This window comes from Podarcis tiliguerta (genome assembly GCF_965153285.1).
Source record: "Podarcis tiliguerta genome assembly, chromosome: 4".
NCBI classification, from domain to species: Eukaryota; Metazoa; Chordata; class Lepidosauria; order Squamata; family Lacertidae; genus Podarcis; species Podarcis tiliguerta.
In genome coordinates, this window is record NC_139537.1 from 76,452,599 (window position 1) to 76,465,572 (window position 12,974).

The following is a 12,974-nucleotide window of genomic DNA, read 5'->3' on the forward strand; positions in this document are numbered from 1 at the left end:
AATTGCACTTAAATGTTACAGTGTGTGTCTGTATGCCTGCATGGGCGTTTTTTAAACCTGTGGTCTGTGTTACATCTGTTTCCACCCTAATAAGTGATATTCCCTATAGGCAAACCTGTTCTTGCCCTCTGCAATCTTAATCCTGTCATAAGCTATTTCTGCAAATGCCCGCTGCTCACAAGCTAACAAGGCCTTCATGAAAAAAGGAAACATTTCCTTGAGGTCAAGCAAGCACATTCAGTTATGTTGAAGAAAGGGAAATTATTATTTGCTCCAAAGGTTCAGCATTAAAGAGAATGTCAGAAGAATTAAACACTGGTTAAGTCTCCAAATGCAGTGTTAAAAATGCCATCAAACTGCTCACCAATGCAGCAGTTTACTATTCTGCAGATTTCAAGTGTTTTACTTGGCTCCTTGTATCATATTCTCCAGTGGCCAGAGGAGGAATGAGTGCTGGGAGGAGCACAGAGAGAAGACCATGGCGCAAAATCTGCCCACCTCCAATAAAACATGTCTCTCCAGTATCAGTCTCTACAGCCACATAAGGAACTGTAACTCCAATAGTTTGACTCTAGCCCTGAAGACACACTCTTCCACTGTCTCCCAAGACAGACGGATACCAATAACTAATGCCTGAGAAAGACATACCGTATTTTTCGCTCTATAAGACGCACCAGACCACAAGACGCACCTAGTTTTTGGAGGAGAAAAACAAGCAAAAAAATATTCTTCATTTCAGAAGCCAGAACAGCAAGAGGGATCGCTGCGCAGTGAAAGCAGCAATCCCTCTTGCTGTTCTGGCTTCTGGGACAGCTGCGTAGCCTGCACTCGCTCCATAAGACGCACACAAATTTCCCCTTACTTTTTAGGAGGGAAAAAGTGAGTCTTACAGAGCAAAAAATACAGTATTTATTTTATATCTGTATGAATTTCCGCTGCATTTACAACACCAAGATCACACCTCATGTGTCTACCCTTAGACATGCTTTATCAAAGTATTTTGAAAAATATTGACCTTTACTTGCAATCCAGAAAGCATTATTTTTGACATCTATAAAGTCCTACCCCAAACTAATAATCACACATTCAATCAATATGTAAATACTGCAGGAAGTAATTCCAAAGATGAGAGCCAGTGTGGTGTAGTGGTTAAGAGCGGTAGACTTGTAATCTGGTGAACCGGGTTCGCGTCTCCGCTCCTCCACATGTAGCTGCTGGGTGACCTTGGGCTAGTCACACTTCTCTGAAGTCTCTCAGCCCCACTCACCTCACAGAGTGTTTGTTGTGGGAGAGGAAGGGAAAGGAGAATGTTAGCCCCTTTGAGACTCCCTTGGGTAGTGATAAAGCAGGATATCAAATCCAAACTCTTCTTCTTCTTCACCAGCTTGGCCCACACACTGGTACCCATGAATGCAGCACACAAATCTGCAGGGACGAAACCTCGCACACATAGCAGTACATACAAAGACTTCCTGCCTGCAGACATTTGCACTGAATGAGTGAACCCCAGGGATGGGGCAAGCCAGCATGTGCAATGTCTAGGGTTTGGCTAGTTGGCGCAGTTGCACCCCTTGTTATTACCATCTGGAGGGGAACCTTTGTGGTACAGCACAACAAAAGCAGGATAACGCACACACACACACACACCCAGAACATTTGTGGCATGAACGGTTGTAGGATTTTAGTAGGTGGATATGGGAGATGAACCTATTGCAAAGCAAGCTATATGACCGCCCCAAATCTTCTGCAGATGCAAATGGCACTGAAACCATCCCAGTAACATCATGAACACAAATCATGATGAATGCCCACTATAGAAGATGTCTGGGTCGTGAAGGCAAAGGGGTCCAAGCACAGTTATTAAATGTGAACTCTAGCACAGAAGGTCAGCCAATAGGTCTAGTGAGAAAAGAAATACATGGAACTTTGCACTCTAAATTTTAACCTCAGCCACTTTGTAGTAATCAGACACTCAAAGCTTCCTTTCGTTTTTTAATACAGAGTACCGGAAACTCCTACACAAGTCATATTAACCCATTCAAAAAAGTTCATTTTTTCTGCCAAGGCTTAAAATGCAATGCAGTTATCAAAGAGATACTCTACTTAGTGAAATAGGTACATTTACTGTGAACACAAGTCTACATATAACAAATTACTCTCATTGGTTAATGGGTCCTAGCATCAGGTTTCGGGAATTATGTCAGACACTATTAGTTTTTCAATTTCTATTAGGCATATGACGAGCTAGCTCCAAACTTACCAAGACTAGAAATAGCCTCAACTGTGTGTTTTACTTTACCAAACTAAATGACACCTGGCAATTACTACTAAATCTACTATTCATGTTAGACCACAGAATGTGTTTACTGTTTACGTGGCACAGATGTTACAGTAAGAACTCTACCTTTCAATCGCTTTGCTTTTTAGTACATGAGTGAATTTGTAAACCTTTGCAAAGTGAAGTTGTGTGTGCTTGTTTTTATTTTAGAATCATACATGTGTAAAAGAGGCTTTAAAATGATTTGTAGTCTACTTCATATCTAGAGCTGAGGAGAAGAAGAAGAAGAGTCTGGATTTGATATCCCGCCTTATCACTACCCTAAGGAGTCTCAAAGCGGCTAACATTCTCCTTTCCCTTCCTCCCCCACAACAAACACTCTGTGAGGTGAGTGGGGCTGAGAGACTTCAGAGAAGTGTGACTAGCCCAAGCAGCTGCATGTGGAGGAGCGGAGACACAAACCTGGTTCCCCAGATTACGAGACTACCGCTCTTAACCACTACACCACACTGGCTATCATACCAGTATACCGAGAGGTACATACCGGTAATTAATACTGACACTCCACCCAACTAGAGTTTACTTTCATAGGAATGGATAGGTCTTGATTTGTAGTGAAAATAAATTAAGTTTAAACACAGTGCTTCTGTCTGCAAAAAAATTAGACGATAGCTGAAGATCCACCGAAATTAGTACACTTAAATTATTATTATTATTATTATTATTATTATTATTATTATTATTATTATTATTTAAAAACACAAGAAAACATCAAACATTAAAAACTTCCCTAAACAGGGCTGCCTTCAGATGTCTTCTAAAAGTCAGATAGTTGTTTATTTCCTTGACATCTGGTGGAAGGGCGTTCCACAGGGCGGACGCCACTACCAAGAAGGCTCTCTGCCTGGTTCCCTGTAACCTCACTTCTCGCAGCTAGGGAGCCGCCAAAAGGCCCTTGGAGCTGAATCTCAGTGTCTGGGCAAAACGTTGGGGGGGGGGGAGACACTTCTTCAGGTATACTGGGCCGAGGCTGTTTAGGGCTTTGAAGGCCAGCACCAACACTGACCAGTTATTTCAGTGGGTCTACTTTGAGCAGGCCCATGCAGAGGCAGGGGACATCCAGGTACACTTGCCCAGGGTCTTGGAAGGTTAAGCTGGCTGTGCAGCCCTGTGAGGGGGCTGCCAAACTAAAACTGTCTTGCCAATAAGACCCTGGACCTCCCAGCTGATCGGGGCCTCTTGCCCTGGGCTCTGTGCAGCCTGACTTTGCGTATGAGTAATGCTGGATACCACCCAGAGGTTATAAGGATGCTAAAAGCGCATTTTAAAGGAGGTTTTAAAGGTTAAAGGCATTAAGCAGCACGTATGAGTCATATGACTCAGTTGTCCATAATCTAGAATAGGCGAGAAAAGATGTCTGGCATGCAGGTAAATTTCAGGTTACCTCTGGCTAGCTGATTGCACACAAGGCAGAATATTCAATAAGCCTTTCATCTGATACCTTAAATTTATAGCATGTCGCCGCACCACCGAATGATCGCAGCTCAGCTAAAGACAAGTCTTCCAGTGCGAAAGGCAAGCTGATTAGAGTGATGAAAAAAGGCCTCTGACATGCTCAGCGCTGGGGCTATGCCATCCTGTTACCAAGATTAACACAAGCAGATGCCTCTGAATATCAGATGCTGCGGAACATGAGCTAGGGAGTGCCATTTTGCTCATGACCTTCTCATGGGCTTCACAAAGGCATCTGGTTCTCCACCGTGGGAAGGCGATTCTGAGCTACCTGCTTGACCTGATCCCAGCATAGCGCTAACATAGAATGAATGGGGTGCAACTTGCAACTAGTGCACAAATCACCTTGGAAAACAGTCGTCTCTAGCACTGGTTCACATACTGAGAACTATTTTACAAAAGCAGCTTCACTGCTTTGGAGTATATTCTAGGAATCAAGAAGGGTTTAGGGGGCAAAGACAGCCTGAATTAAGTAAATTTAATATACGTACAGTTATAGAGGGATGCGGGTGGCGCTGTGGGTTAAACCACAGAGCCTAGGACTTGCCGATCAGAAGGTCGGCGGTTCGAATCCCCGCCACGGGGTGAGCCCCCGTTGCTCAGTCCCTGTTCCTGCCAACCTAGCAGTTCGAAAGCACGTCAAAGTGCAAGTAGATAAATAGGTACCGCTCCGGGGGGAAGGTAAATGGCGTTTCCATGCGCTGCTCTGGTTCACCAGAAGCGGCTTAGTCATGCTGCCACATGACCCAGAAGTTGTACGCCAGCTCCCTCGGCCAGTAAAGCGAGATGAGCGCCGCAACCCCAGAGTCAGTCACAACTGGACCTAATGGTCAGGGGTCCCTTTACCTTTACACAGTTATAGAGTGAACACATCTTTATCTCAATCTAAATCCAGCTGCACTTTTAAAAGGTGTGACTAGTTAGGAAGGCACACACACTATATTGTTGTAGACACATGCCGAAAGCTTTTCTGTTTGGGAAAGTGCGGCAGCAGAGAGGTTGTTGTGGTACAAACACAGCAGCAAGAGCACTGGGTTGGCTCTGACTATGTGTTTACACCTTACTGATCTCCCTGCCCCTCCCTATAAGCAGCAATGGCCAAGCTGTCAGGAGGCCAGATGAGCACTGCTACCCCACCCCACCCCACCCATTACCACTATCTGGACACAATTTAGTTACTTATATTTGTTTTATCGATTTCATCTTCGCTTTAGCAAGGATATGTGATTTTAATTGGCTCGTGGATTTCAGCCAAGTTTCATACATAATCATAGCTGTTCACCGCTTGGAGAATTTTTTGATCAAGCGGTTTATAATTATAAATTTTCTAAATAAATAGTTGCATCAGGATGTGGGTGCACATTTGAAATGTATGTTTGAAGGTGCATCTCACAGAATGGAATGCACAAAGCAGCTACAGTAAACATGCATCCAGTTTAGATTCTCAGCTCTTGCTCCAGCAATTTATGCATGTACCTATCCCTTAGCTAGATTTGGATGCTCATATATTTAATTTAAGATGGCAGATTTAAGTGAGTAGCACTTCAGTTCCAAATCCAGAATGCTCTGCAGCATGAAGGTCCAGTAATTTCAGGAAATGTTGTAATGGGGAAAAGCAAACAATGCTACCCACAGGAAACAATGCAAGTCAACGTTTTTTCTATTATACCATTTAATGCAATCAAATGCCTATTGTCGCTCGAGGCCACAGGGATTATAGCAAAGCTCAGGAAATGAAGGCTATAATTTCTGTAAAGAGAGACTCAGATGAGATAGCATCATTTATGATAATGCTATGTGACCTTCAAGTGGGCATGATTCTAGTGCCTCATATCCTTTAATAATCTTTCTTGAAATGGTAGTATGTTCAAGCTGATCTACACGTTTTAAAAATAGGACTGTATCACTTCAGAACCTGGAGGGTAGGATGGGTGTTTGAACAGCCTTGAGTTAAAAAACAAAGGAAGGTTCTTTTTATATACAGTGGTACCTCGGGTTACATACGCTTCAGGTTACAGACTCCGCTAACCCAGAAATATTGCTTCAGGTTAAGAACTTTGCTTCAGGATGAGAACAGAAAATGTGCTCCGGCGGCGCGGCAGCAACAGGAGGCTCCATTAGCTAAAGTGGTGCTTCAGGTTAAGAACAGTTTCAGGTTAAGTACGGACCTCCGGAACGAATTACGTATTTAACCCGAGGTACCACTGTATACCATATTTCCCCCAAAATGCTATCTTCTCAGCAGCAGTTTTGTTTTGTTTTAAATTTAGGGAGGATTCAATATGTGCAATCTACCACATGGCACAGCTCCAAGAATGTACATATGTATGAATGTTAAAGGACAATTAAAAATAAATAGACAATTAAACAGAATGTCAATGGACTGTGAGATCTACTGAGAGATGAAAGGATTTTAAGATTCCTCTTTTCAAGACATGGTGTCTTAACTTTAAGATAAAACACTAACAGGTTTCATTTATTCTTTTAAGACATTTATATTCCACTTAATCATTAGCATTTCAAAACACAGTACATAAAAATGAACCATACGGGGGGAAGCAATAAAAACTCACCATAAAACCTAAGGTTGTTTGTCATGATATAATAGAGCAGCAGTCAAAAGAAAACATTAGTATTATTCACTCTCCTGTGAAGAATTCTGGCCTGACTTAATGTTCAGGCATATTTGTCAGCTCCACTGGATTGATTTTCACTGCTGGCATCGTTGCAAGTTACCTTCTTGAGCCCTTCTGCAATCTAGCAGACATGAGATGTGCTGGACTTAGACCACAGAGAACAGGGGGTTCAGGTCAAAGCTGTTGAACTTTTTGGGGGAGGAAGAAGGCCCGAATTTTCAGGGGATTCAAAGTTGCTGGGGGGAGCCAGTGATCTACCACAGACGTCCGGTGATCTACTGGGAGATCACAATCTACCTGTTTGACATGCCTGTACCTATCTCATCTAATCTGAAGAGATCCCCCTTAACCCCTTGGAGGCAAGGTAAGTCACAAATATCCTGAATTGTCTTTGCTCCTCCCTCTTCATTTATGATCCCTGGGTGGGCTGCAGATTACAACAGTAATTGTAAGGTAAGGATGGAGAGATGATGACAGAGGAGGGTGCAACAGAAGACACGTCTATTTAGACAAGCATGCCCCTGATCTCCTGGCACAAATCTCCTGCTCTGATTGTTATTTTAACTGTTATGCCATTTTTATGGGCCTGTATCTTTTATTTCAATTATGGATGATTCAATGTAGCTGTTATACAATGCATTTTAATTACAGGTATAATTGATTTTATTTTTTGTTATTTTGCTGTTGGTGTTTGTTCAGCATCTCTTCTTGAAATGCAAGGAAGTATATATATATAAAATCAATAATAATATGTGTAGGACTGGCCTTACAATGCGGTGGGAGACTAAGGCGTTTTAGTGCTTCAGATCCACGGTATCTGCTCTGATAACACAGATTACATGTGTTCTTAAGGAACTTGAAATACCAAGATATTTAAGAGCAGCCTGTCACTCTCAGCAGCCTGTCTTCCAGCTATAACATTTGAAACCATGTCATCTCTGTTTGCAATGAATTTAGAGAAAGTGACTGATGGGTTTAGATACAGCCTGCCTAAAGACTATTACCACCATTTTGTCTTGTTTGCTTTTCTCCTTTGACACAATGAATGGTGAAGAAGATTAAAGAGGGTTGTCAGAAAGATTATCATTTATCTGCACCAGAGATGGATACACTGCTCTATAATAACCTTATCTTTACTGCTTCCCAGATCTTGTCCTTTAATTAGTAGTGAGGAACCTAACAAAAATTCGGTAGTGAAGGTTATCCTGGAAAACGTGTAGGGAATTATTTTCCCAGGTTAGAGTTACAAATCCACTGGAAAAGAAGACATACATAAACGCCATGCTAGACATAGTATAAAGGATTCTATATTGACATAACACTGAGGCCGTGTGATGTGTGGTATTAGATTATGATCTGCCACATTACATTACATAGCAAACTCTTCAGGCAAAGTGTACACGGAAAAGAAAATTGGATACCGAAAAGAAAAGAGGAAGGTACCACATTCAGACAAAACATGGAGAGAGCTTCCTTGTAAAAGAAGGTCAGGGGGAAACTGGGAAGTGCATGGGCACAGCTAGGACTTTTGTTAGGAAGGGGCTTTTAATGGACCACATCACAATGCAGAATCAACCAATCCAATCCCTAGCTCTCTGTCCGTCCCCCCCCATTTGAATAAACAAAACAATACAAAACCCTGAAATTGGGCTGTTCTGCAACTGTTGTTAATTCATCTTCAGGTGGTCTCATCAACAGCATCCCTCACAAATGAGCACATAGATTTACTATGTTTCTACATAAGGGAAAGTCATAAAGTCAGAAATCTTGTTACATGCAGCATTTTATAAATAATTTAGAAAGTCTATTTCCTCTTCTCTAGATCTGGACCTTTGCCTGCTGAGAGCGAGGAGTCTTTACCACAATTATTAAATATTTACCATATTGTTGTTCTGACTTCCTTGCAAAAAATACACAGCGTACAAATGTTACACTTTAGAAATAAAATAAAATAAAATACATTTAGATAGTAAACTGTTAGCAAATCAATAATTGTTTGCCAACGCCACGCAAACATTGGACATTCCAGCTTGCAGAAAAGAAGCCAGCCACAGTTATGTTTCACTTTTACTGCAAAACTTTTAACTTGTTTTAGACAATTTGCCAGAATGCAAAGCCATGTTTGCGCTACAGTGCACACCCAAACCTTCTACACAGGCATGGTTTCCCATTCACTTCAATTGATGGGCGTTTGCTCTGTGCAGAAGTTTGCATAAGCCCCTTTCACAGAAGCAAATGGGGAATAATTGTGGCTCAGATTAATCAGAATCCTTGAAAGGAATTAGTGCACTCGTGTAGGAAATCAGTGTGAGAAACCCGACTGGTGGTCCCAGCAATAAGGCAAGCTCATTTTACAGTGGTCTGGGGCAAACCCTTCTCAGTGCAGGCATTCTTGGCTGTAGAATCCTGGTTGTGCTGCAACACAAGTTACAACCGGCACAGTTACGGTCTACTTTTTAACTCCAGCTGAAAACCCAAGCATTTGTGGGGGACTACTGCTGATGCCTTGGGATGGGACGCGGGTGGCGCTGTGGGTAAAAGCCTCAGCGCCTAGGGCTTGCCGATCGAAAGGTCGGCGGTTCAAAGACCCCACGGCGGGGTGCACGCCAACGTTCGAAAGCACCTCCGGGTGCAAGTAGATAAATAGGGACCGCTTACTGGCGGGAAGGTAAACGGCGTTTCCGTGTGCTGCGCTGGCTCACCAGATGCGGCTTTGTCATGCTGGCCACGTGACCCGGAAGTGTCTCCGGACAGCGCTGGCCCCCGGCCTCTTAAGTGAGATGGGCGCACAACCCTAGAGTCTGTCAAGACTGGCCCGTATGGGCAGGGGTACCTTTACCTTTTTACTGCTGATGTCTGCTGTTTAGATATACTACTTATATTTTAATGACTATTTTGTTCATGGTGTTGTTGTCTTTAGCTACCTGTTCTTCTTCTGTAATCCACATCGTAGGCTGTGTGTTGCCCACTCGTGTCCTAGAACTTGCCACCATAATAATTCCATATGGGCAATATTTCTCCCCTTCTCCAAACACTGTCCAACCCTGATCAAATCCAACAAGCAATTTACAGGCCATGAATGTATGACAGGAATTGGGAACCAGGAACTTTTGCTGAGCACTTAAGACCTGATCATGGGTTATTCCTGCTACAGTATAATCACTGTTTAGACTTCAGTACCTTATAACCAATATGGTCAGAGGAAAGTTATCATCACTAGTTAAGCCTTTTTCCAACTTTCATATGCATATCATTTGAGACAATACTGTGACACCTGCAAAGTGGAAGAACTAGTTTGTTTTCTGTTAATTGCAAGTGTTTTCACAAACGTTCCTTTGGGGGGAAAGTTAATAATAATAATAAATTTTTATTTATACCCCACCCTTTCTGGTTCAAAAACCGGGCTCAGGGCAGCTAACAACAAATTTAAAACACTTTAAAACACTTAACTATAAAAGTAGCAAAAAAGACAGTATAAAAACATGAATAACAATAAAATTCAAAAATCAATTAGATAATCCCCAGGGCTAGCTGGCTGAATTGGTCCTACTTGGGCCAGCAAGGAGGTCAGGGGAGAATTAACTGTGGGGTCTCAGAGTGGGTGATCTTCATAAAAGGGGAGGGGGAGGGAAGGGAAGGGAAGGGAAATAAATGATCAGGCTGAATTCAAATTAAAGGCCAGGCGGAATAGCTCTGTCTTACAGGCCCGACGGAAGGAGGTTAAATCCTGAAGGGCCCTAGTCTCATGGGACAGAGCATTCCACCAAGTCGGAGCCATCACTGAAAAGGCCCTGGCCCTGGGAGAAGATAGTCTGACTTCCTTAGGGCCTGGGACCTCTTAACTATGGTTATTCAAGGTCCTCTGCGGGGCATACCAGGAGAGGCGGTTACGTAGATACGAGGGCCCTAAGCCCTAAGTTGATTTAGACCTGTTTTTTTAAAAAAGCTGGGTACACCCATAAAAAAAAAGTTGCATTTTTGTTACTGTTATTTGTTGTCAGAAGGAAATGACTGGGATCAGGCATAATACTCCCACACTTGTTCACACTTTTGATAACTTCCAATTTGTTTTCCATTGAAGTTACACTTCCTCCGAAGTGGCAGAAGTAATTGTTCCACATCAAGGTACTAGAAAAGAGTGCAATTCAAATGAAATGCATCCAAAAAAAACCCACCTTCTTCCATGGTATGTATGTAACAACTTAAGGAAGCCTGTCAATCAAGTAGCAAGCAACATTTTGTTACCCTTCTGTACAGTACTTGATCGAGACATTGGGGCGCAAGTTCTCATTACCACACCTGATAGGGTAATGTATGGGCACCATGGTAAGTCACCACACTTCATAAGATGGTCTTGATAGCCATACATTGATTACCAGGTGTGCCTTCTATGTTCTGACAATTAATTCTGATTCGCTGTGAAATAACTTATGTAAACCAGGCCTCAAGTTCTTTTATGAGATGTTCACATTTTGGCCTCTTTCTGTGTGTTTTACACAAATTGTTTAGTGGTCAGGGTCCATTGCTCAAGCTGGCATAGCTCAAGGGGGGGGGGGAGAGCACACACCACTCCCTAAGCTACGCCAGTCAGAGACTCCTATGCAATATGAGAGTAATTTGGAAGCTACATAGCTAGATCCTCTTGCATTTGGCATCAATATTAAAGTAAAGAAATCTTTTTCCAAAGTCCCTGGTGACTATCCAGGAAACCGTCGGAAGAACCTAAAGCGCTTTTTTGAGAGTATGGATGGTAATACAGTCCTGATGCACTAGTGGTAGAAATCCCCCTCTCTCAATAAAACATGATATAATGCATGTGAAAGAGGAACTGCAGAGCACCTAAAGAGCTGATCTATTTTCTCAAGTTCAATCTATTCTTGCGCTTGGTACTTGAGAGCCATAAAGGCTTGACCAAAAGCACTTAATAAAGGATGCACTCCACAGATCTGGCTTATATCCACGTACGTTCTTCAGCTGCAACGCATCCATGTTTCATTGCAAATGGAATGAGATGCTGCACTCATTTATTACAACCATGCAAATTGTATTCTCACCTATTTGCATCTGCTGAGAACTGACGCTAGGTGAGAAGATAGGGAAGATTTTGTAAACTGGGTAAGAACAGGTTCTTTGTCTCTATCTTTAAATGTCAGTGTGACACACAGGTATGTACAGACCCGTGGATTTGTTTGCAATTCAGGCTGATGACTCTTCACCAGACGTTGTGTATGGCAGGTGTGCTAGAAGTTTGTGCTGCAAAGCTTAAATTTTTATCTTGTATTCTTCCGGGCTCGTCTGAACCTGCACTAGACTTTATCCATTGTGTGTACTTCATTCTTCACTCCATGTGTTAAATTGCGGGGAGGGGAGAGCAGGAATGGTATGTGTTCTCTGTTGCTATATTATTTTACTGCTCATCAGCATAAACAACAGCCAAATCCAGCGGTTCAAACCCCTCCCATGGACCACTTTGGCAGCTAAAAATAATGTAGCATTGTCTTTTTAATAAAGGTTTGGAGGAAACGGCCAGAACCCATATCCGTCGCTTGCTTCCTGCTTTACAGGAACTCTATGTAAGTTTTGGAACATTATTCAATACATAGCATTTCTGCATGTTTAGTTCCTTCTCTGTCTCTCTCTCTCCCAGTTGTCCTTTTCTTTTAAAAATGGACAATCTCACACTCCAGCCACTTAGGTTCAAAAAAATGCAACTGATATACACTCAACTCTGAGAGCAGGTTTAAGGACATAGCCAGTTTTGAGAGAGCGTCGTATCTAAGAGCGCTTGGAAGTTTTGCTCATCTAAAGCCCCATCATCTTTCTCCTCACATGCCTCAAAAAAATCTGCTCTGGAGGATTCCCCAACCCTCTGGAGCAGATTTGGAGGGTGCATGGAGGGGAGCTGCAGGGCAAAGCAGAGGAGGCTGAAATTCTGTGGTGCAGGAGAAACTCTCATGCACAAGTGGAACAGCAACAATGGAAACAAACCAGAGTTCCTTGGTGAAGTCAGGACAAGAAGCTCAAAATTTTAGTATTATTTTTGGTTTAACAAGCCCTACAACTGAAAATTCGTAAAATATTTGGTTCTCCTTTTAATGATTGACACATCTGTGCAATCTGTAGCAATGTTACCAAAAAAGGGGGGGGATTATAATATGCAAGGAGGGCATTTTATTTCACTATTCTGCCACCTGGTTATACCTAAATGAGCTCATAACAGTCTACATTACCTGCTCTACTGAAAAGCAAAGTGTTGGCCTAAATCTGACCTGAAACTGCTAACTGCAATATAATAATATTGCAGTTAGCAGTTTCTGAAAATGCTAAAACTATGAGAATAATTAAGTTAAACATCTTAGATCTCTAGATTTGCAGTTCTGTTCCCATTTATGTATTGTATGTCCAGTAAAGTGCATTTTTCTAGAGGGCGGGGGCTCATTTCACATTAAGGCTGAATGACAGTTTGACATGCGATAGCTTTCACAGCCTACCTCCGCTAAAAGTAATGGCTCTTCCAGCAACGTTTCAAAAACAACAAAAACAGAATT

The 12,974-nt window shown here is 42.3% G+C and overlaps 1 protein-coding gene and 1 long non-coding RNA gene across 9 annotated transcripts in view; both read right to left on the minus strand.

The window, feature by feature from the left end:
* ATP11A (ATPase phospholipid transporting 11A) overlaps positions 1-12,974 on the minus strand; it is a 112,259-nt gene that overhangs the window by 75,539 nt on the left and 23,746 nt on the right. The window lies entirely within an intron of this gene.
* Positions 3,307-12,050, minus strand: LOC310676432. The gene is made up of 2 exons (XR_014510568.1): positions 9,274-12,050; positions 3,307-8,931 (listed from the first exon to the last, which is right to left on the minus strand). It is a non-coding gene; the product is annotated as an uncharacterized lncRNA (long non-coding RNA).